Source organism: Pinus tabuliformis, chromosome 1_1 (genome assembly GCF_031772625.1).
Source record: "Pinus tabuliformis cultivar Carrire ecotype Pingquan chromosome 1_1, CPIR1, whole genome shotgun sequence".
Classification (NCBI taxonomy): domain Eukaryota; kingdom Viridiplantae; phylum Streptophyta; class Pinopsida; order Pinales; family Pinaceae; genus Pinus; species Pinus tabuliformis.
Window position 1 is genome coordinate 83,379,224 of NC_142297.1, and position 23,794 is coordinate 83,403,017.

Sequence of the window (23,794 nt, forward strand, 5' to 3'; positions counted from 1 at the left end):
AATCATGAGGAACATACACTCCTTCAGCGTGTTTCAGAGCATAGACCTTTGTATTAAGTGGATAATTGACTGGGCACATGCTGGGGGCAGAAAACTGGACTTTTTCCAAAATCTTGTCTCATATGAAACGATTGAACGCTATAAGAATGCTGGAATCGTCTATGTTTAACAGGTTCGGAGACAGATATTCAACTGAACTGAAACGAGAGAAGAGTTCATTTATTTATCACCGTTGCAGAGATCCTGTGATAGGGCAACAAGAATACAAAGGTATCAACAAAGTTCACCATCATCGCCAGCAGATCCACAGATTGTTAACATGGCTAGCATTGTAGCAGTGAATTCTCCCTCGGTCTTCGGCTCCTGCATGTCCCCCTCTATACACAATTCTGGTATTGAGATATGGGCAGCTTCCCCCAGGAATCATGGTTTCCAGACGCCCAGGAGCAGCGGCATCCATGTAAATTGTGTGGGGTCTCCGCTGAGGCCTGTTTTAACCATCAGAGACGAAAATATGCTGTGGATCGAGAGCGGGGAGAGCCCGGCCAAGAGGCCTTTCCCTTCTTGTGTCAATGTCCCGGAGGATAATGGTTCGCATGTCCGCAAGTTCCCTTTGCCTCCTCTCAAAAGGAAACGACCGCAGAGGCTGGATATTCCGCTGCAGCTGTCGGGCCTAAACGTGCCGTGCTCGGCAGTGGAGCAGCCGAAGGAGGTGAATGAGGAGGGTACTCATTATGCAGTTTCGAGCAAAAAAGGTCGGCGAGAATTCATGGAGGATACCCACAAAGCCATTGTCAATGTTCTCGGTGATTCCAGACAGGCCTTTTTTGGTGTGTTCGATGGTCATGGTGGTCGGAAAGCTGCAGCTTTCACTGCCGAAAATCTTGGGCAGAATATTGTGGACGCTATTCTCAGCATGGAAGATGAAACCCAAGACTTTCTTGAGCAGGCCGTTAGAGCTGGATACTTAACAACAGATGCTGAGTTTTTGAAGCAGGAGGTTGGCAGCGGTACTGCTTGTGTGACCGCTCTGATTAAAGGCGGTAACTTAGTGGTTTCCAATGCTGGGGATTGTCGAGCAGTTATGAGCAGAGAGGGCGCTGCTGAAGCCCTTACATGTGATCATCGAGCTGGAAGGGAGGACGAGCGACAACGGATAGAAAATTTGGGTGGAATTGTGGAGCTCCGCCACGGAGTTTGGCGAGTTCAGGGATCTCTGGCTGTATCTAGGGCAATAGGGGATTCACACTTGAAAGAATGGGTAACCGCTGAACCAGAGACGAGAAAGATTAAAATTACATCTGATTGTGAGTTTTTAATTTTTGCATCAGATGGGATGTGGGATAAAATAAGTAATCAGGAAGCAGTGGATATTGCCAGGCCTTTCTGCGTCGAGAAGCTACCTAATTTTATACCATTAGCAGGAGGTCCTATGGCTGCTTGCAAAAAGCTTGTAGAAGTAGCAGTAACTAGAAAATCTCAAGATGATATTAGTGTGATGATAGTACAACTGCCACATTTTTGCATGAAAGAGATTTAGAAACTGTCAGGTGAGCGGAGGGATACCAGTAGACTGGTTACACCCATCTGACCAACATGGGTGTTGCAGACAATAAAACGACCACACCCTGTACACTTGCTAATTAAGTAGCGGGAAAGCTGGGAGACAACCACATCCATTTTTGTACAGTTCCAATTCAATTTTGGTGATCATGCTTAAATTTTCCAATACTGTCATAAAAACTTGTTTTCACCGTTATTCTTTAATTTCATTTTTCACCATCATGTTTAAATTTCTTAAAGCAGAGTCATAAGAATTTGCCACTTTACTAGTGCAGTTGACATATACATCGAACATCATATAAAAAAGTTTAGTGGCAGTAATAATTATATGTTTTATGGTACGTCCTGTCATTCTACTTTGAAACTACTTCAAAAACTCAATCTACTTTCAATTCTACTTCGAAACTACTTGAAATGGTGTTGAAGGCAGAAGAGTTAGCGTATAGACTAAGTTTTAGAGTATGATCCGTAATTGAGGGACATGGAGTAATTCACCAATATGGATTGTTAGTGTGGATTCAAAGAAAATAGTGAATGAGGTAGAATGCTTACACTATAGAATCAGAATTAGTGAATATGATCTATATTCCAGGACTTCTAGTCCAAACAATTCATCCATATAAAACTTTAATGGGAAATAATGTTACTCTATTTTTTGTAATTATGATTAAAGAGAAATATATTTCAGGAGATTAAATTTTAAGTATTAAGACCTTATTTGAAACCCCTCAAATTTATCTATTGTACTATAACTGAGAGTTATATGTCTAAAGGAAATTGAATACCATGCTATAGCACTGAAATAAACACTTTAAATAAAGAAATGTCATTGTGCATCTTAAATTTGAGTGACGAGAAAATTATTTTATTATTAAATACATTTTGCACTGAAATAAACACTATAAATAAAGAAATATGTCATTATGCATTTTAAATTTGAGTGAGGGAGAAAATTATTTTATTACAACATTGTTGATACATTTCACTTATTCATTGTGGATTATACCAAGGTAACAACAAAATTAAGGTAATAACAAGATGACTGAAAAACAAGCTCGTTGTTTGTAGATAAGTGAGTTAATGTCTCAAACTAATAATAATCAATTATAATGATTCTAACTAATATAAAATGAATTACAATATGATTGTGTGCAAAATTGTTTTGTTGTCTATTTTTAAAATAAAAGTTATTGTGAGTGTAAAAATATATTTGACACCTATGTACATGTCTATATAATTGTCACACTACATAGAAAGATTAAATGAGCATGAATAGTGATTTATAAACACAAGAACCATTACTTAAATGCTACCAAAATCTAAACAATGCAATAACATGAATTAACACATGAATCTATGCTAATATTTATAGAAAAATCTAAAACAATTGTTAAACACGTTGAACTAAAACCATACACAATGGGATAACCACAGTACATAGTTATTTACCCTTAATATCCAACTTCAGGAAACCAATTTGGTATGGTATTTATTGCTCTGTGGGATTTTAGAGATTTTCTTCCAAGAATAAAACCAAAACCTTACTAATCCTGGTAGGGAAACCATTCTAATTTGTTATAAAAAGGACAACATTGAGATCTATTTAGATAGCTAGAAATCCAAATGTTGTTGCCCTTTTATTTCCCCCTCTTTTTCTTATTGGTACCATTCCCTTTTAGGTTCTCATTTTATTTTTTTATTTTGTTAATTATTTGGCTCCTTTATTGGCATATCAAAGCTCTTTGTGGAAAATGGGTAGCTAAGTAATTCAAGGTGTGGCCATCACACCAACAATTGCAACCTCCTACTTTATCCACCTCTATAGCTTTAAATTAATAGTTTGTAGCTCATTCCTCTATAGTGATATAACACTATTACTTCCATAACAACAACTTTCATAGAATGTTCAATAGCTTTCACAATAACAAATTTAGTGAGCTCTTCTTTTGCTAATATTTTTCCTTAATCTAAATCATGATCCATTTCGATCCATTTTGGATCCATTTTAGATTTCACATCCTCATTGGTAGGCTTTTGGTTTTCAAAAGCTATATCATTAATGAGATGGAAACACATGGCCTCCATTTACTTTTCCATCTCCACTATTTCATAATGAAGAAGATTAATTGTTGCTTTGTGGTTTATTACTAAATTTCTATTATAAAAGATATCCTCTGTCTCCTTTTATGTGATTTGACTATGTGTATGTGTTACCTAAGGATTTTTTGGGGGTGAAACTTTTCCCATTAGCTATCTTTTGGTCATTTAAAAATAAAATATAATTATCTATTTTTTAAAAAATTGCCTATTTTTTACATATATGAATAAATTGATATTTTTTAGCAAAAGTTTCCCAATTTTAATAGTAAATGATATGATTTCCTATTGAATATTTACCTACATTTTGTGTGTGAGATTTTTCAAACTAGAACAATGATCTAAAATATTTTAGATAACTATAATATTTAATTTCTTAAAAGATACCATGTTACTCCCTTCACCAAGTGACATTTTTTCCATGTTGTAGCAAGTAGTAGTCTTACCCCATAGGTGTATAGGCCACCAAATATCATTTTATAGGTGTAACAATGCAATTGGATAATTTATATGGGCCACCTTGCAAGTACAGTTGGGACTAGTCACTAACTGGACAATACCAAGTTCATGAATGATTCTGAACGCCCACCTGGAGTTCACTGCAGAGTCGAACGCCCCACCACTCCAGAATGCAGAAAGGATCTATTTTTGCTGATGAACGGCGACCACATGTAAATGAGAAGCGATATGCCAAGTGGAGTTTCTCTGGCTTTTCATGGATGGACGTGGAGGTGGCTTCCATTGCCGTCAGGTGTGTAAAAAGAAAACAACTGGCAACGTAAATGATATAGACTTTTTTAATCATGAGGAACTTAGACTCTCAGTGAGTTCCAGAGCGTAGACGTGTTGTAGAAAATAGACTTTGAATGTATCATATTTTAGAGATTAAATTCTTGAAGTCCTAATTTTTTTTGAAAGTATAAAATTTAGAGAAAAGATTTGAATCTACCTTAGCAGAGATAAATCTTTACTGTATATATAAATGATAAATATCATTTGAGAAGATATTTGCATTTAAAAAAATTTGATTTTTCTAGATACACTAAATCATAGTTTATATATAATGATGGGTTCTTAAGTGTAATAGTTGTAATTTTAGATCATAGTTTATATATAATGATGGGTTCTTAAGTGTAATAGTGGGGTTGTAATTTTAGTTAAATTTGTTCAATATAATCAGATGGTAACTTCTTAAACAACTTATTAAATATAATTAAATGGTAATTTCTTAGACAACTTTAATTAGACTTGTTTTGATAGTTTATATATAATGATTGGTACTTAAGTGTAATACCATTTATCTTGGTTGTAATTCTAGTTAAATTTGTTCAATATAATCAAATAGTGACTTCTTAAACAACTTGTTCAATATAATCAAATGGTAATTTCTTAAACACCTTTTATTAGACTTGTTTTGACATATTTCCATAACACATTATGAAAATATAGTTAGTCTCTATAATTGTGTAGGTATCTAGTATGTATGTTAATATTAAAATCATGTTAGGTCCATGTATACAGAGAAAAAAAAACTAGTTTTTTTCTTGTGACAAGTGTTAAGTGCCTTAGATATGAAAATATAATCACATCAAAATAACAAAGAACAAAATGGAAATTATTCTCATTTTATTAATATCAAAACTCTTAAGGTAAGGTAACACTTTACAATTGATACATTTATAAAAGGATTCCACTCTTGTTCACTTTCCTTTTCAAGGGGGCAACATTCTAATGAGTTAAGCTTGCTTACAACATTCTTCTCCACCTACAAGAAGGAGTTCTTCCTTATTTATAATTATCAAGAGAAGTATAGAGAAATCTAATCATAACAAACTCCTAACTATTTATGGACCCTCCTTAGTGAGGCCCCATTTTTATTTAATCACTACTAACTATTATAGTGGGTCTTGTTTAATAATATAGTGAACCGAGTCCACTTTACATTGAATGGAATCATGTATTATTTCCCTTGGGTATCTTCCTAGGCACCCTATATCACCCCTCTTTGTAGGCTACATTCGACCCTCCTTAAAAAAGTGTTTCCCTTGAATCTTGTCATGAAAAAGTACAATCACCATATACTAGAGTCTCATGTCTAACCATGGATCATGATGTTGAAGTAGGAGAAATAAATATGGAAAACTTTTAATGATAGAAATTTATTTCAAAGTTTAGAAACCTTGGTGAATCTTACTAGTAGAAAATGTGCAAGTTGTAAAATTCTTAGAATCTTTTTTGTAAAAATATTAAAATTTGTAATGATGTTATTCAGAAATTATAAAATTTGGTGGTTTCTAAGTTAAAATAATTTTAGACTATAAAATTTGGATGAATATTTTCTAGAAAACATGGAGATTGGAAAATTGTTTTTTGAAAATTGATTTTGGAAAAAGCATGGAAAATTAGCCCACCTATGAATATTAGCCCCTAGAATTTCCCTAGAAAGAAGCAAGGTCCCCTATACATGTGCTAGTCACTATGTTGAACTAGACTAATAAGCTCCATTTTAATCTTGGGTTCAATGTTCAAGTGTTGATGTTTACTCCCCTTTCAAGAAACCCAAGTTAGATAGTTGATTGAAAATAGATCTCTAAATGTCTACCCATGCCATTTGGATATAAATATATAGACCCTTCCATAGTTAAGAAATCATCCACATAACACACTACAAATGGGGAATAAACAACTTACAAACTTGTAACCTTGACTCATCTAGGGGATCAAAAATATGTTAAAAAATCAAAGTGCTAAAAATCACTCAAAACTAGTGCCAAATCATATATCTCATCATTTTGACTAGGCAGGACATATAGTGATGTGGCACTGACATCATCAAATTGACTGGGAAGGTATGGTGGTTAGATGGGCCAATCCCATGTTGACACTTGGTAGGTCATACAGGTTGAATTAACATTTTTTTTTTTTTTGATCAAGTAAGAGTGGGACCATCTATTAATCTAGTTAAAAATACATAATTTACAAGTTGCAGCCCCGTGAGAGTTCAATAGGCAGCTATGCAAACAAAATACCTAACCACGCATCCAAAACCATGCGAAGTCTTAATAAGACAACCGGGGAGTTACCTCCGTTTACTCTGGACAACAGGGAATTAGTAGACCATCTCATCATGTTGTCTAGCACTGAAAGAATTTGAGCCCTCAAAAGAAGTTACAAGTGAGGGTCCACTAGACTTCCAATAAGGGAGATCAACTAGAAACTTCATAGAGCTTGTAGAGTCGCACACCGTCTGAACCGACCTGTCAGTATCCACTAGACACGCACTAAACAGAGGCCCACAACAACCCACACCAAACCATTCAAACGACCTAGCGTAAACTTTATTCTAGCCCTCTAAACTTTTTTTGGGTCCGAGGCACCAAGTTAACTTGCATGATCAAACATACACTGTTGATCTCCCACTGATGATCCAATGGTTTACGGAGATATCGGGTGGACAAGTCACATGAGGGATAAGCATCCGATGAGAATGGTATTCTCTCACATCTCCCTGCTATGTGTCACACGAAGAGTAGAATCAGAGCCTTCCTAAAAAAAACCCGATACCACTTAGACCCCGCTCGATAAACCTTTTGCAGTTTTAGAAAACAACGCCTCGCGAAATAACTATCACACTCTTTTGCCAAGCGGTAGTCATTGATCTCCGCATCGCACGGTTCTTGTTATGTCCTCCCAAAATCGTTGTTAAACTGAAAACACCATTAACATTTCCACATAATGTTTTGTTCCCTAGGCGACCCAACCTGTAGTGCTTCCATAGTGGGTCCGAAGGAATACTGAATTGTGACTGTTGCCCACACCCAAAGAGGGCAGACAATTTAGGGTAGCATGTCCTCCCTCCTATCTTTTGTACCATCTCAGTCCTTCCTGTGAATCCATAGCTCTATATATTTGTCCTCCTAATAGAGATAGTCTTGTAGCAATTTGCCTGGGGGTACAAGATCCCATTCATACTGAGAATCCCTATCCATGTTGGTGACTCCCTCGTTTGCCAAGCGATCCGCTAACATGTTAGCTTTCCTCTTCACATGGACAAAGCTGAGAGTTTTTAAGGTTTGCATGTGGGAGTGGATACGATGAAAGACTTGTAAAATCCTCTAGTTCTTTGAAACTTTATCTAGAGAAGTAACATTACATATTTTCTTGGCCGCTCTAATAATCAATTCTGAATCTACTTCAATGATGACATTGTGCATATCAGAATCTAAAAAAATTTCCAAGCCTTGTTCTAGTGCCATGAGCTCTGCCATGTTGTTAGTAGCCTTGCCCAAGTGGCGATGGAATATTTTCCTTATTTGACCCTTTTCATCTCTTATAACCCCTCCAAAGCCGGCTAACCCTAGATTGCCTTTATAAGCTCTGTCTATATTAACCTTTAGAAAGCCATGAGGAGGAGGCTGCCAGATATTAATATTTGCATTAATTTAGCTTACTCCCTTGATTAAGCCCTGTGGGTTTATGGCTTAGACACCCAAATGCATAATAATGCTCGCCTCTTGGGGCAGAGGAGGATCCTTAGGAGGATTTATCAACAAGCTCCTTATCGTGTCTTTGAGACGCCTCAAAATTTGGGCAATTATGTGTTGGGGCTCTCTTGCTCTGTCTTTGAAGATCTGATTGTTGCGCTCTTTCCAAACATTCCAGAAAACAAAGCTTGGTACCAGAATTCAGGCTTTATTAATAATTTCATTCCGTGAGAAATTTACCCACCAGTTCTTCAAAATGTTGGAAATGTTGAGACTATCCTTATCTGTTTGCCTAACGATTGAGGCCACCTAGTCCCATACGTTTGATGTGAAAGGATAGAGGTTGAGAAGGTGATCCATCGTCTCCTCTTTAGAGCCACAGAGATGACATTGGGAGGGGCCAATAAAGCCTTTTTTTTAGATTCTCCTAGGCTAATATTTTTCTTTGATGCACTAACCAGATGAATAACTTTATTTTCATCCAATGGGGGCTTTGCCATAGTTTCTTCCAGACTAGATCAATATTGAGATAGTTAAATCATGTTGCTTCCTGTTTAGCTTCTTTGAGGTTAAAGTTGCCTTCGGTGTTCTTTCCCCATATTAATGGTCAGGTAAGGAGGATACTAGAATCCTTCTATGCAACTCCAGGGCAAGGATTCTTGCTAGGACCTTCAAAGGATTGTCATCGTTATGCCCCAAATCCTTCCAATTCCTCATTTTTCATTATCCCTATCCTGGTCCCAGAAATCTTTAACCATAATCAGCCATTTGTTATCTGTGTCTCTCTTTAGAGTTGCTAATTCATCCTTATATAGGTTGGGTTCCTGTTGCCACTTGTCCTCCCAGAATCTTGCTGGGTTCCCTACTCGAATTTCCTAGAAGCTATGTTTCTAAACAATACTTTTATTCACCCAGGCCAGATTCCAAATATTGGAGCCCCTGATTTTCCCTGAAATTTTGATGTGATCCTTTTCCTACCGATACTTGGCTTTTTTTTTTGTTTCCATAGCTTAGCTCAAGGAGCTGTCGATTCCTTAATCCATCTCCACCAAAGTTTGACTCTCGAAACTCTACTAAGGGTTTTTGGGTCATGAAGCCCCAAGCCACCATGGTTTTTGGGCTTGCAAATCTTGTCTGAGGCTACTAAAGCCCACTTCTTTTCCTCTTCACTTTTACCCCATAGAAAATCGGTTTGTATACTCCTAATCTGTTGCTTAATGCCTTTAGGAGCAGGAAGAGCTAAGAACATGAAAATGGGAATTGCCTACAAGACCACTTGTGTGAGCACCAGGCATCCTGCCAAGTTCAGTGACCTGTGTGTCCATTTCCATACCTTGTCTTGAAGTTTGTTAATTGTTGGCTCGCACACACTCTTTCTCAAAGGTTTATCAGTAAGAGGTATGCCTAGATACTTGGAAGGTAGATGTTCCCTTTGAAACCCAATAATTCTGGTAATATTTCTCTGAATAGCAATATGGTATTAAAGAAAAAAAATTGGATTTGTTGAGTCCTAGCTCTGTGCCTACTGCCATAGCAAAGTCATTCAAGATATGTTTGATCTCTCTCGCTTCCCTGACTGTGGGTATACCCTGTAGCATCATATCATCCACACATTGTTTATGAGTATTTGTCGCTCCATCTTTGGTGAGTTTGATACCCTGGATTCATCCTTCAGCATTTGCCACTTTGAATGCTCTACTAAGCCCTTCCATCATGAGAACGAAGAGGAAAGGTGAGAGCAGATTTCCATGTTTGAGACCTCTGGATGGTGTTAAGGTTCTTGATGGAGCTCCATTGAGCAATATAGAGAAACTGGTCGTGGTGACAAGTGCCAAAACCCATCTTATCCAATTTTGGTCGAAGCCATAGGCCCTTAGAATTTCTCTTATATAAGACCAACTTAGCTTGTCATAGGCTTTCACTAGGTCCAATTGTATGATCATACCAGATTGTTTGTTGCTTTTGAGGGAGTGTACCACCTCATGTGCTTGGATGATTTCTGTTGAGGAATTGTCGTCCTTCCACATAGCCTGTTTGCTCCTCTAAGATAAGAGATGGTAGAAGGGGCTTGAGTCTATTGGCTATCACTTTGGAAATGATTTTGTACACCACATTACATAAGGCTATGAGTCTGAAACCATCCAGAGTCATGGCATTTTCCTTTTTTGGAATCAGAGTTATGAAGGAAGCATTAAGATCCTTCAAAACCTTTTTAGATTTTCTTGAGTCTTCCACAACCTCAAGGATATCCTGTATGACTATTTCCCAGTAGGCTTTGAAAAAGTCGACAATGAACCCATCTAGGGTTGGGGTTTTCCATTTTGCATTTCATTGATCACTCTGCTGACTTTCTCTTCTGACACTAGCCTATTAATATTGTGGTTATCTTCTCTAGTGACCAGCTGAGGGATGTATTGAGTGAATTGTTCAATAAACCTGGATCTATCCTCCAAGGGTTCCTCTACTATGTTGAGGAAGTGTTGTACCAGGACTGATTCCATATTACTGTGAGAGACAAGCTCTATTCCTTGAGAATCTTTGAGCTTAGTGATTCTGTTATGTGCCCTATGAGCCATGGTGGATTTATGAAAAAAAAATTATATTCCTTTGTATGATGTTTATCTGATTAGCCACTCCTCAGTAAATCCATCTGTGATGTTTATCTGATTAATCTCTTGTAGCTTCTACTCAACTTCTTTTTTGGCTTTGAAGATATCACCAAATTCCTTTTTGTTCCATTCTTTAAGTTTGGATTTGATGTATTTGAGTCCTTGATGGAGCATGAACATTTTAGTGCCTTGGATGTTCATATCTTCTTTCCACCATTTTTTAATATTACTAATGAATTCAGGGTGAGATAGCCAAGCATTTTCAAACCTGAAAGCTCTGTTTCTGGGCGTGCCCATAAAGGTGGCTTCCAGCTATACAGGCCAGTGATCCGATCCTCCAAAGGGCAGAATAGAAGCTTTCATGTCTGTGCCTATGAGAAGGAGGTCCTCTAAAATAATAAATCTATGAAATTTGGGAGCAACTTGAGAAGCTCCTCCCCTCTTGTTGTTCCAAGTGAAGGTTCCATTTATTGTTTTAGTCTCCACTAGCCCCGTGTTCATTATAAAATTCTGGAAAGCCAAGAAGTCTCTTCCTAACTGTCTAATACCTCCTTTTTTCTCTCAGAGTGATCTTATCATATTGAAATCTCCTCCCACAATCCAGGGCATATTGGGGTATCTTGCTCTAAGATCCTCAAGGGAGATGAGAAGCTTGAGTTTGTCTGCTTGCTTTTGTGGTCCATAAACATTTGTAATCATGCATGATTCCTTATCACATGTAGGTTGACAAACCATAGAAATATAGTTCCTAGATGCTTGCCCAAATTTCTATGGATCCCACAACGTGAGAATCCCCCCCCACCGAGTTGTTTTCTTTAACCTCTAGGTACTCATATCTAATTAGCCACTTTTCATGAATTTCTCTAATCTTTTCCATTGAACATTTTGTCTCCTAAATAAAGATCATATCTGGTTTTGCTTCCTTAATTCTATTACTAAGAGTCCTTTGTTTCCTTTTATTCCCTATGCCTCTAATAGTCCAGGTTGTGAGCTTCATTAAGAAAGGTTAGTAATGGAGTAACTAGTAAGATCTTTCATCTTACTTGAGTTAATCATTAGTTTTACACATTCATTGAGTAGCTCATTCTGTCTTTCCTTCCTCTTTTCCATCTTGAGTTCTTTAAAGATTGTGTCTGTACATTTTCCACCATTATGACCCCACTGTGCTCTTGACTTTTATGATTTCTTTTGACTCCAGCTCCCTTTTCTTGTGATCTCCATAGAAAGAGCTGGTGTACCCTATCATATTCCTCTTTTTGCAGGGAGTCCACTCCTATAGTCGTCCCTTGTTCTAGAAATTTTTCTAGATCTAGATTTTCTTTATCTAGAATCTCCTGTAGTTCATAGTCCTCCATTCCCACTTCACTTGGATTCATCTCCTAGTCCTTACTTATCTCCATGCAGCTTGGTAGATCATCCTTTTGTTGGTTATCTACCGTGATATCCTCCATGTCATCTTCCTTTTCCTTTTCATTGATGATGTTCTCCATATCCTGGATCGTTTCCTTGTTCTCCTCTTCTTTCTCTAGGATTTTGAATCGATTGTGTCTTGTCTGTCTGTCCTCATTCATCTTATTTTGTGGACGTTTACCACCTTTCCCTTTTCTCCTGACCTTGGTGAAACCCTCATGATTCTTATCCTCAACAGTTTTCGCATTTCCTTTCATATTATTTGCTAGGCAGTGTCTGAATAAATGCACATGTTCATGGAATTTGCGACACCTAAATGGGATGTGCTCATAGCCCACAGTCTGCACCCATTCTTCATCATACATATCCAAAATTATTACTTCCAGAAGAGCTCCAGATAAATCCATTTCCACACAAATCCGGGCAAAAGAGGTATATTTTCCTTTCAGGGTCGCCTCTGAGATCTTTAGAAAATGCCCCAACTTATTGCCTATTGTTTTCAGAAATTCTAGTAGCCAATAATCTAAAGGGAGTAAAGTCTAATCCATACCGGTACCGATGTGAAGGTTTCACCCTCCGGGACAAAGTTCATCATCCATGGCTGCATGTAGAGTCCTGTTACAGCATAGAAATAGAACCTCCTTGTTTCCGGGAAAACTAGTGTCTTTTCAATCTGCGAGTCCCACTAAGACGTGTAGCTATCTTAGAAACAAACAATCAAAGCACTTAGAGATTTCATTTATGTATGATAGATAAGAGAGAAGCAAAGAGGACCAACCTGGATCTTCCGCTTGGCTCCTTGCTTATTTCCTCTCTCCCTTGATAGAGCTTGGCACTCCTCTCCTACTTGTCCCGCTTTAGAGAATACCTGTAGAGTCAAAGAAAAAAACACCATCAAATCATCTCGATCTATGATATCATAAACAATGCAAAATCAGAAATACATTGACCATATAATTGCATCCACAAATAACAAGATTCACAAATACACGATTATATGGAGGAAAACTAAAAGAACTTTATTAATAGTAGAAATGGAAGAGAGGATTACAACCCAGCTGTCTGATCCAGCATCATCCTCCCAACATCAAAGCCATCTTCACCTCATGAAAAGCAAGATCACCCAACAATACGATGTCTCTTCTCAAAGAGAAACCAACAACACTTCCTTACAAATTACAAAATTCCAGCCTCTAGATCTCTGAGATGAGGTATCCATTTATAGATATTTGTAGAGGGGTGAGTCAACTCTAGGTTTTTTTATTAGTTTCATTCCACTGATATTTCTTGGTTCCACTTGGAGATTTCATTGATCTCTTACTCATCCCTGGGTGAATTCAGAGAAGCAAGTGTCATATGAGAAGTTTCTAGAAGATTCTTTAGGTTTCCACTTAGCAAACCATCTCTGCCATTTGTCTACTCTTACTCATCACACCCCACAGAAGGCTCTTTTAGTATGCATCGCACCTGGCTAGTGTAGCAACCAATATGCCTCGTACCTTGACCATGGAGCAGTCTGTATGGTCTAGTTTTGTCCAGTTCTGAGTGGTTTTTTAGGTGGAACTTTTGGGAAATGATGTAATCAGTTGACCATGATTCTTTAGGGTATGAAACAACACTTTAGGGGTTTAAGAGCCCTTGGTTTATCGACATATGTGATTGGGGTTGCAATGCCCAAATATGTCTATAACAGTTGCCCCCTAAAGCATGAGGTTGTAAATCTTTTGATGTTGGGTGAAATGCTTTATCATGAGGATCTGAGGTATTCAAACTGGAAGGTGACCTATATAAAGTATAATACAATACATCATCTTCATATTATTTTCATGATCTAGCTGAGGTGGGCATTCCCATGTTCAGCTTTATAAATTCATTTTAATTTACATAGGACAGATAATCATCTGTTGTTGCAAACTGGTGATTCTTGTAGAGTCATCATCCCTTAGCTTGGATGATCATTTGTGCAGCTTCTATGTACATTTGATGTCTTTAGTTTCCTGAATATATTGCAGCCCGGATGGATGAAACTAGATCTAGGGTCTTCAAACTCGTTCAATCTTTTCTCGATGTACAAGTCGATCCATGTGAAAAGATGTCCTAGAGTTGAACATGGAAAGACATTACCTTATTACCAGCCAATGATGTGAGCTATTAATAGGCATGAGAGGGATCACCGATAATGATAATGACCCTCAAGGTACTATAGTACAATTCACATGGTGTGAATATATGATATGATGTCGAACACCATGTAAAATCGTTCGGTCGAAGGCCATTGATGTAAACCTGTCACTGGAAGTGAGAAACTTTCCATTGAGGCATGCAAGCTTCAAAGTATTGAAAAGGTTATTTCTAAGTCAACTTCTTGGATAATGAGATAATGTCAACAAGAAGTGACCCATCATAGGAGGGTGTTAATGTATCCCACATCTACGACATGAAATGAAGCAAATGATTTTCTGGAGGTCAAAACGATCTGATGATACAAGGTTCAGGAATGGCGGTCATGAAAAATGGAGGGTGAAGGTATTGCAGTGGATGAGGCATTTGTTGGGTGGTGAATTCTCTGAATGATTTCTCTTGAACATGTCGGTGACATTGAGATGGATTGGTAGCATTAACCCCAAAAGATGGATGGTACGGAGGACCAATGGTGATATGACTGGTGAATGGAATAACCCAACTCGATTCAATCGTGGTGATGGAGTGAAAGTGTCATGTTCAAGAGCGACCTGCTACCATGAAGTTCTTCAAGTTTTCTTCCCTTTTTCCCCAGTCATTGTTAACCAGTACCTCTTTATTTTGTCAAGCTTGGGGAGGATAACATATGCTTGTTCTATATTTTTCCCTTCAAGCAAACCTGTTGCTATGTTTGGCGAGTCTAGCGATAGTGAAACTCGCTCTTGTCTGGACGGTAAGTTTGTCACTATTATTTTAACGAGTTTAATGACAAGGATAACTCGGTCCTTTTCATCTTTAGAGAGTTTGAAAAAGGGATGGAAAGGAAACTCTAGCAGTTATTTTTCATAGAATAATCCTTTAAGTCCGAAAAAGTATAAAATAATACGAAAGGGATGACTTTTCGATCGCTTTAGCGAGCCGAAAAAACAAGCGCTCGATCTTTTTGTGGAATGATCCCTCAAGTCCAAGCAGATTAAAATGTAGAGGAGAGATGGCACTTCCCTTTACGTTAACGAGCCGAAAATGCCAATAGCTTGGCAACCTTTTCATATTTAGCGAGTCCAAAAAGAGCTTAAAAGAGACTCGTTTTTTAGGAACGAGAGATGTTTTTGGGTAACAACTAGTTCTAGGTAAGTTTGGAACTTCTCAAACATGGTAGTGTAAAGACAGTGGCTAACAGAATCACTCATCGTAGTTGTTCCTCAAAACGATAAACAATCAAGTGGAAGCGTATGATCAGCCAAAAGAATGGAGGTGACCGTAAGAACACAACCAAGGTTTGAAATGTTGATAGCATGGCAATCACAAAGGTCATTTATTGAAGGTGGGTTTATTTTTTAATGAGCTTGAACCCTGCATTAACATATGCTCAGTGGCGGGTTTATTTTTTAATGAGCTTGAACCTTGAGGAAACATTGCTGATGATAATAGTCAGAGATGTTCAATTTACCATTAACAAGCCAGATTATTTCGATGGTCGTACAACCTGTTCAATTGCTCCATCATATTGATTAGAAATAAAAATACATGCCTGAAAAATGATTTAAAAGCCAACATTTTAATTGAAGTAAGTGAATAGTAACATAAAAGCAGTTTTACCTCTCATTTTTACCATTTCATTCAAATTTGGGATTTTTGGAGCTCTGGAGGTGTTTTCCCCCTCAAATTTCATCAGCTGATTTCGGGAGATCTGGTGGACTATTCTCCACACCGTCAGGACTAGGTAGGAGCTAACCCTAAGCTCTTCAATTGCATTCCATCCTTTTCTAATTTTGAGCAAGCTTTCCCTTTCTTCTAGGCCCCAGGGGTTTGAAGAATTCGTTCTCTCCCCATCACACCTGGTCTGCATCGAAAAGTGTGATGCATACTGAGCTAGACATTGGCCAGTCAGTATGCATCTCACCTTGTGCACATGTAGGGTAACATAGGCGCAGAAGGGAAAGTTTGTACAATGTTTTTCATGAAATTTTTGCATGTTTTTAACCAAATTAGGATCCTAATTCATCTTTTGTTTGTGTTTCAGAGATTCATTGGATCAAGATGGTTGTTACATGGTGTGAACATGAGCATGAAGAATAGGACATGATTGTCTTACATGATCCGGGTATGATTACTGCATTGCGAAACTGTGGCTTGCTCAAATTCTTCTGTATATCCAACATGAGGCAACAAATCAATTTGTTGCAATATTTTCTCGATGCATGGGATCCGATCAACCAGGTATTCCAGGTTAGAGGCAAATCCATTCCTTTGATAGTCGAAGATATCTACTTTTTGACTGGGTTATCAAGGCGTGGTGCCCCTCTCTCACTATCGGGATCCACCCGCGGGGAGGAATCTGTGAGGGATTATATTCGCCAGTTCTGTAGAGATGGATCTCAGCCCAGTAGGGATGGAAAGATCAATATTTGAGATGTCACTGATCGGTCTTTGAGGACCATTTTATTCACCTTTTCTAGATTGCCTGGTAGCGTAGCTCTTCATTTAACCAACAGATCTTATATGCAGTATGCCCTGGAATGCTTGGAACCAAAGGTATTCAATTGGTGTGAGGCGGTACTTCCGATCATAAAAGAACAACTCTCCATGGTAAAGAATGGAAGATCAAAAAACTTTGGTTATGGTTCCATTTCGACTACTTTTGCCTTGGAGAGGATTCCACTGATGCAGCCACAGTACATTTCACTAGGATTGCCAACACCGAGGGAACCACGGATGCAGAGATGGGTTGACCTCATGGCCAGACATGCTGGCCAGCCATAGATTTCATTCTCTAATGCCTTCTTTGAGTGGTTTGATCATTAGGAGATGGTCTTCACAGAGTATCCATATGCTGGGATGGATTTGCAAGGCGACCCGGATTTGGCATTATCGTATGGCGAGCAGTGGAGAGTTATGGGTAAAATGATCTGACCATATATTTTTTTATTGTTTTTATAATGTTCTTATGTTTTTAAATATTACAAAGACTAATCAAACTCGTATATGTGTGCAGATGTTGGGTTAGGGCGACCAACAGCATGCCCTAGGGTAGCAGCTGATGTTCTAGCAGGAGAGGTCGTAGGGAAGGCTATCCTTTGCGATTTGGACATAGTGGAGACCCTGGCAGTGTTGCAGGATCAGATCGAGGGTCTCACTCTTGGTATTCAGGATGTGAGGACCGACGAGTTACCTCTGAGGTTACAGCGCCATACTACTGGCGTGCCAAGTCGATGGACTAGGCTCTTACGTATGATCGCATAGCTGGTGACTTGCTATCACCAGCACCATTAGTCTAGGGTGATTTTTTGCATTTTTTAGTTTTTTGGTTGTATGACTGATTTTGCCTTTGACGCAAAACATTTTGTAAAAAAATATAAACAGTTATATATTTTTTATTTTCGGAGTTTTATTTCGATTAAGTTATGTGATCCTGACGCAAATGTTAATGTGAAATGCTTTTCTTTATAAATGTTGCAAATGTCTATCTAACAGATAATTTGCTAATGAATTAGTTAATGTGTTTAAGTTTCTAGAAATGTGTTGATATTGAATAGAATCAAACTTCCTTTCCAAAATATTGACCCTTAGGAACATACGATATATAGCTGGATTCTGAACAGAATAGATGCCAGTAAGTTGTAGGATGACGAGCTGCGAATCTAGCCTGACAACAAGTCGGTGTATGCCATGTGTGATGGCATCAGAGAGAACCTCCATCAACGCATTGTACTCGGTGATGTTGTTCATTGATTGACCAATACATATCCCTTTGAGACTCACTAACTCGCTGCTTAGATAAAAAATGGCCCAGGCTGCAGAAGATAGGTTCCGCGTACTATGACTAGCTCCGTTGGTGTATCCAATGAATGATTCCAACAGGTCCAACATCTGCAACAAATGCAAAGTGGATTACCTAACCAAAATTATAACTCTTGACGAAAACAAAAATGTAACAAAAGCATATCTATAAAGAGATTACTACACTTAATCAAGCATAGTAACTCTTAAGAGACAACCTATTCCAGGGTTGCGGCAATGGAATCCCAAAGGCTCCTTTTGCTAATACTTTTTTTACAATGTAGGGGCCCATCCACAATGGTTCTAACTTACTTGCTCCCAATTTATCGGAGTCGTGATTGTATAGCAAGACCAGGTCACCTTCTGAGAAGACACAGGGTTTGACATTTTTGTCAAATTGTGCCTTGGCACATTTCTTATGAGCTTCGTTAACCAATGCAGCATCACGACGGGTTTCATCTAATTGGATTAGTTCCAAGAAACAAGCGTATTCCTCTGAAGTTTCGAGAAGTAGATCGATTGCGAGCCTAAGAGATGAAATTTCACACTAAATTGGTAAGACCACTTCCAGGCCATACACGAACTAAAAGGGTGTAAATCCAGTCGCATTTCTCACCGATGTCCTATATGCCCACAGAGTTGAGTAGAGTATTAAAGTTTGTGGACTCCAATCATCCTTTGTAGCATACGCTTCAGGACTTTGTTGATGGCCTCAACTTGTCCATTAGCTTGTGGATAATATGGAGTAGAACTGTCTTGGGACAGTCCTAATTTGGCAGCCAATTCAACCATCATGTGATTGTGAAAATGTGATCCATGATCTATGAATATAGCCTGTGGAACACCAAATCTAGAGACTACATGATTGAAAAAGAAAAGAGCAGTCGTTTCGTTGCTATTGTTTAATGTAGGCATCGCCTCGGCCCATTTTGTAAAATAGTCGACTGCAACTATGATATACCCTTGCCCCCTGACCGAGGTGGGGTTACATGTCATGAAATCTATGCCCCATTTGGCGAATGGCCCAACAAAAATTACTGGATGCAGTGGTGCGGGCAGTAGTCTGGTTTTGCGGTAGAAAATCTAACAAACATGGCAACTTCTAATCGCGATTATGCAATCTTTGAATATAGTAGACCAAAAGTAACTAGCTCGTAAGATCTTTTGTGCTGTAGCTTAACCAGATTGATGCTCCCCATACACACCTGAATGACAATAATTCGGGACTTTTTCGGCCTCCTCATGCATGAGGCACCTTCGCAGAACTATATCGACACCACGATGGTAAAATGTATCACGGGCGATCATGTAGTCTTTGGCTTGGTATCGACTACATTGTCGTTTGGAGCGAGTGGTGTTAGGCCTAAAGGTTTGGGTTTGGAGATAGATTAGTATATCTCTATACCATGGATCGCTTGACGATATTAGAAACAAAGTTTCATCCACGATTGATGCTTTAGATGTTGAATTGTTGGACGACGATGGGAGGTTGCATAGTAACTTTGCGAAAAACAGAGATTTCTTTGATTTGGATTTTGTGAATTCCATATCAAACTCTTGCAAAATGGCTATCCATTTTGAATATTTTCCCCCTAGTAATTGACGCAACAAAATGTAGGTCATAGGGTTGCAATCTAATAGAATGGTAGTTTTGCGAAAGAGGATATAGTGTCGAAATCTCTGTATTGCTTGAACAACTACTAGAGCTAGTTTTTCAACATAGGAGTACTTGTTTTCTGTATCATTTAAGTTTTGGCTTAGATAATAAACTAGATTTTCAATTCCATTGTCTTCTTGTAATAAAACCATGGCTATGGTTGTATCTGCTGCGACAAGATACAGGTTAAAGTCTTTTTGATAGTCATGAGCTTATATTAATGATGATTTTCTTAGGGAATCCTTTAAAGCATCAAAGGAAGCTTGTGCAACTTGATCCCAGTTGAAGGGCACTTCTTTTTTCAAAAGACGTGTATAACCTTTAGCAAGTTCGGCGTAATTTGGAATGAACCTCCTTAGAAAGTTTGCTTTCACTTGGAGTTTCTAAATCTTAAGCAAATTTGAAGGTGGAGGCATGTCGATGATTTCCTAAACCTTACACAGGTCGAGTCGAATTCCGTCTTTAGAAACTACGAAACCAAGTAATCGACCAAAACCGACAAAAAACACACACTTGTGTGGATTGAGTCATATCTTGTAGTGTCGATAATGCAGAAATATAGCTCTCAAATGGTGTAGATGATCAGTCTGCTTTCACGAATGAGCCGGTAGATCATCGAGATATGGTTGAATGATGTGTTTGATGTCATGGAAGACGTAGTTCATTGCCCTCTGAAAAGTTTCCCCTGTTTTCTTCAAACCAAAAGGTAGTTTACGGTACACGAATGTGCCCCATGGACATTTAAATGCAGTCTTCGACTGGTCCTGGTGGATGTTGATTTGATTGTATCCAGAAAATCCATCCATAAATGAAAAGATTTGCATCCGACACCATCCATCAATTATCTGATCGATGAAGGGTGTAGGGTAGTTGTCCTTTGGACAAGCTTGATTTACATCCCTATAATTGACGCACACTCTAATCGTTCCTTTATTTTCCATCACTGTAATAATATTCGATACCCAATCAGTTAAAGGAACAGGGTAAATGAAACTAGCATGTAAAAGTTTTTCAACTTCTACCTTAATGGCAGCGACTTTCTTCAGGTGAATTGGTCAAAGCCGTTTTTGTACTAATTTCACATCTGGATACATCTTGATTTCATGTTCAACAATGCTCGAGTAAATGCATGACATTTCTTCATATGACCATGCAAAGACATCTCTAAATTCGTGAAAGAGAGCGCAGTATATTTCCAGTTCTGAAGAAGAACAAGATTTGCCAACATGAATATTCTCTACAACATTAGGTTTGGTCGAGATATTTATGGTGATAGTCTCTTCAATATTGGACAAATTTTTCTCAGAATCCACCGTATTTACAATATTTGATAGAAAATCAAAAAATGAAGGATGATTAAGGTCACCGAAATAATCTTCGTCATTATCTTGAAGATGGGAATGATGGTGGTAATATTCCCATGGTACCTCTCTTATCATCATTGACTGAATGATTCCTTCATCTGTAGAATGTATACGAGACCAAGTATCTGAAGAGGTTCTATTCTAGAGACCTATCTATCCAAACACTCAATGAGTGTTGATTTGGGTTTGTCGCCGAGGCCCAGAAAATTGATTGCTACAAAATTTCTATGGGGCTTGGGGGCAAAACCTGGAGATGATCCATATTGACAAAATGTTCAGAAATCTTCTTAATCTTTGATGATGTAAAAGATACCATATGACAGGTTTCCACCGTGGCCACTTCCGCCAGATTACTCGGAGGTGGGAGGGCAAAAGAACCCATTAAGGCGGGGTCTTTTAGGAGGCCTATTTCGACATTTTGAATCATTTGATAGCTTCCATGGATCATTGGAATGCTTCCTGTAGCTTGTGAACTATTGGGAGAAAGGTTAGTTGGTCGATAATTGTAATTCTGCCTTGGAAGGGAAATGAAATCTTTCTAAAATATGTTGACACAACAGCAGCCATATCATAAATCCAGGGCCTTCCTAGTAGGATATTGTAATCAAGGTTTCCATCGATAACTTCGACTTCAATTTCTACTGTCTTGCCCCCTAGTTCAACTTGTAAGTTACTTAATATCCCATACGATGTGTATGTTCTTCCATCAAATGCTTTTAATGTTGTTGATGATCGTGACAAGGGTGGTGAGCCTAAATTTTTCCAGCAACTCATTGACATAATACAGGTAGATGCCCCCTTATCAATGATTGTTATATGAATAGTTATGTTCAGGGATTTTACCTGTATAAGGAAAGCGAGTTGGGCTGGTAACTGAGGTTCATATCCTTTGTGGTTAAAGGGCACAAGATTGGAATCCATTGGGTCAATCCCACCTATTGATGATAATAAAGCTTGCTTTTGGGAGGGGCAATTCTATAGTACTTCAAGTGTCGACATAGCGGATGGTGATTGAGCTAGACCCTCTACTATATTATAATTCTGTGTTGCTCGAGCACGAGGATTAAATGTCGATTTATGTACTACTCCCTTTGGTAGTTCTATAGTTAGTTCAGGAATGATGGGTGGCACAAATTCTGATGAAGTTGTTGTTGAACTACTGGGTTGATCTGTAGCCTTATTGTTTGACATCTGTGGATTCCCATAATCTTTATTCCTTGTCGATATCAAAGAATCATTTTGCTGCTTCGAGACAGATAACATAAGAACTTGGGATGGGGAAGCATGAGCGCTAGAAACCAGATTAGTTTGTGGGTTTGGAAACAGATCAGTCAATACTACTGAGGTGCTTGAAGTTTTTAAAAATTTCTTGACCTCAGCTCGATGTGGACAATTTTTCATATAATGGTCCTCATTACATATGAAACATGGCTGATTAGGTTTCTTTTGCCCAAAAAGGTTTTCAGAAGATTTTTCAGGAGTTGAATCTTCCTGTTTCTTCTTTTTTCTTTTCCCTTTTTTCTTTCCCCCTGGTTGCTTCAGTTCTTTGGATAACACAGAATTAACCTCTAAGGTAGGATGTTTTTCATTTTCTTTTTTACTAGAAACTGCAAAGGCTTTACCAGATTTAGGCTTTGCGGTTTGTGTACTTGAGGTACCAATCACGCCATCGCCGGCATGAGAGTCCCTGTTTGATTTAGGAGGGGGAGGAATAGAAAATTTGGTCTAGGAGTGTCAGATATTTTGTCATAGAGTGTGCCAAAGTGAGTATAGATCAAGTCCAAGTATTGTGCATGAGCAATGACTTGCTCTTCAATGACAATGTTGGGTCCCTATAATACTAGTGATTACCCCATTACTATTGTAGTTATAGCCCTTATTTATATTGTTGTGCCCCTATTACCCCCATATTGTTATTTTTGTGCCCCATAGAATCCCTCTATTGTTATTTTTGTGGCTTTATATTATTATTGTTAGGTCGGCTGGATTATATTGTGACTCCTTAGACTCCTATATATAGAAAGGAGGTTTTATCATTTGTATCATCCAAGAATTGTTCATTTATGTAATGTAAAGGAGGTTTCCCCCTCGAAGAGGCTGAATTCTAAGGCGTGGATCTCTCTTTTCTATCTTTTTGTGAGCTAGTTTCATAACATTTGGTATCAGAGCTTTGGATTCTAGGGTTTCGCTGCTCCAAACAGGTCATCGTGGCATATTTGCTATAACTTTTTCTCTGTGACGTTTCAGAAGTCGCAAAAAAAACCCATTTGAGAAGAATTTGCGCTAAACCTTGGATCTGAATTTCAGAGTCTTTTGCGCAATATTTGCGGAGATATGATCTGAGGAAGTTGGTATTTTTGCAGACTCCTGAATTACATTCAAAACAGGTGACCTGGGGAAAATCGTCATAACTTTCTCTCTGGGGATCGGATTGAAATTTCGTAAGAAGGTACAGAAAGAGGACTGACTATAGTTTCCTGTGTGTGTGTTTCAGATTCAAAGGTTGAAACAGTGACTCGTGGCACGTCATACAAGTTTGCTCTACTGAACTAGTCTAAAAGCAAGTCACTGTGGGAGATTTCACATAACTCTTCCTTGGAGAATCCAATTTGGCTCAGATTTGTGGCATTAGAAAGAGGACGCAGAAGG

At 38.2% G+C, this 23,794-nt stretch overlaps 2 pseudogenes; both read left to right on the forward strand.

The window, feature by feature from the left end:
- The first annotated feature begins 290 nt into the window (after nt 1–290).
- On the forward strand, nt 291–1,540 carry LOC149211718 (putative protein phosphatase 2C 53 pseudogene; annotated as a pseudogene).
- Nucleotides 1,541–4,289: 2,749 nt separating this feature from the next.
- The window catches only part of LOC149211719 (putative protein phosphatase 2C 25), a 68,059-nt pseudogene continuing 48,554 nt past the window's right edge, over nt 4,290–23,794 (forward strand).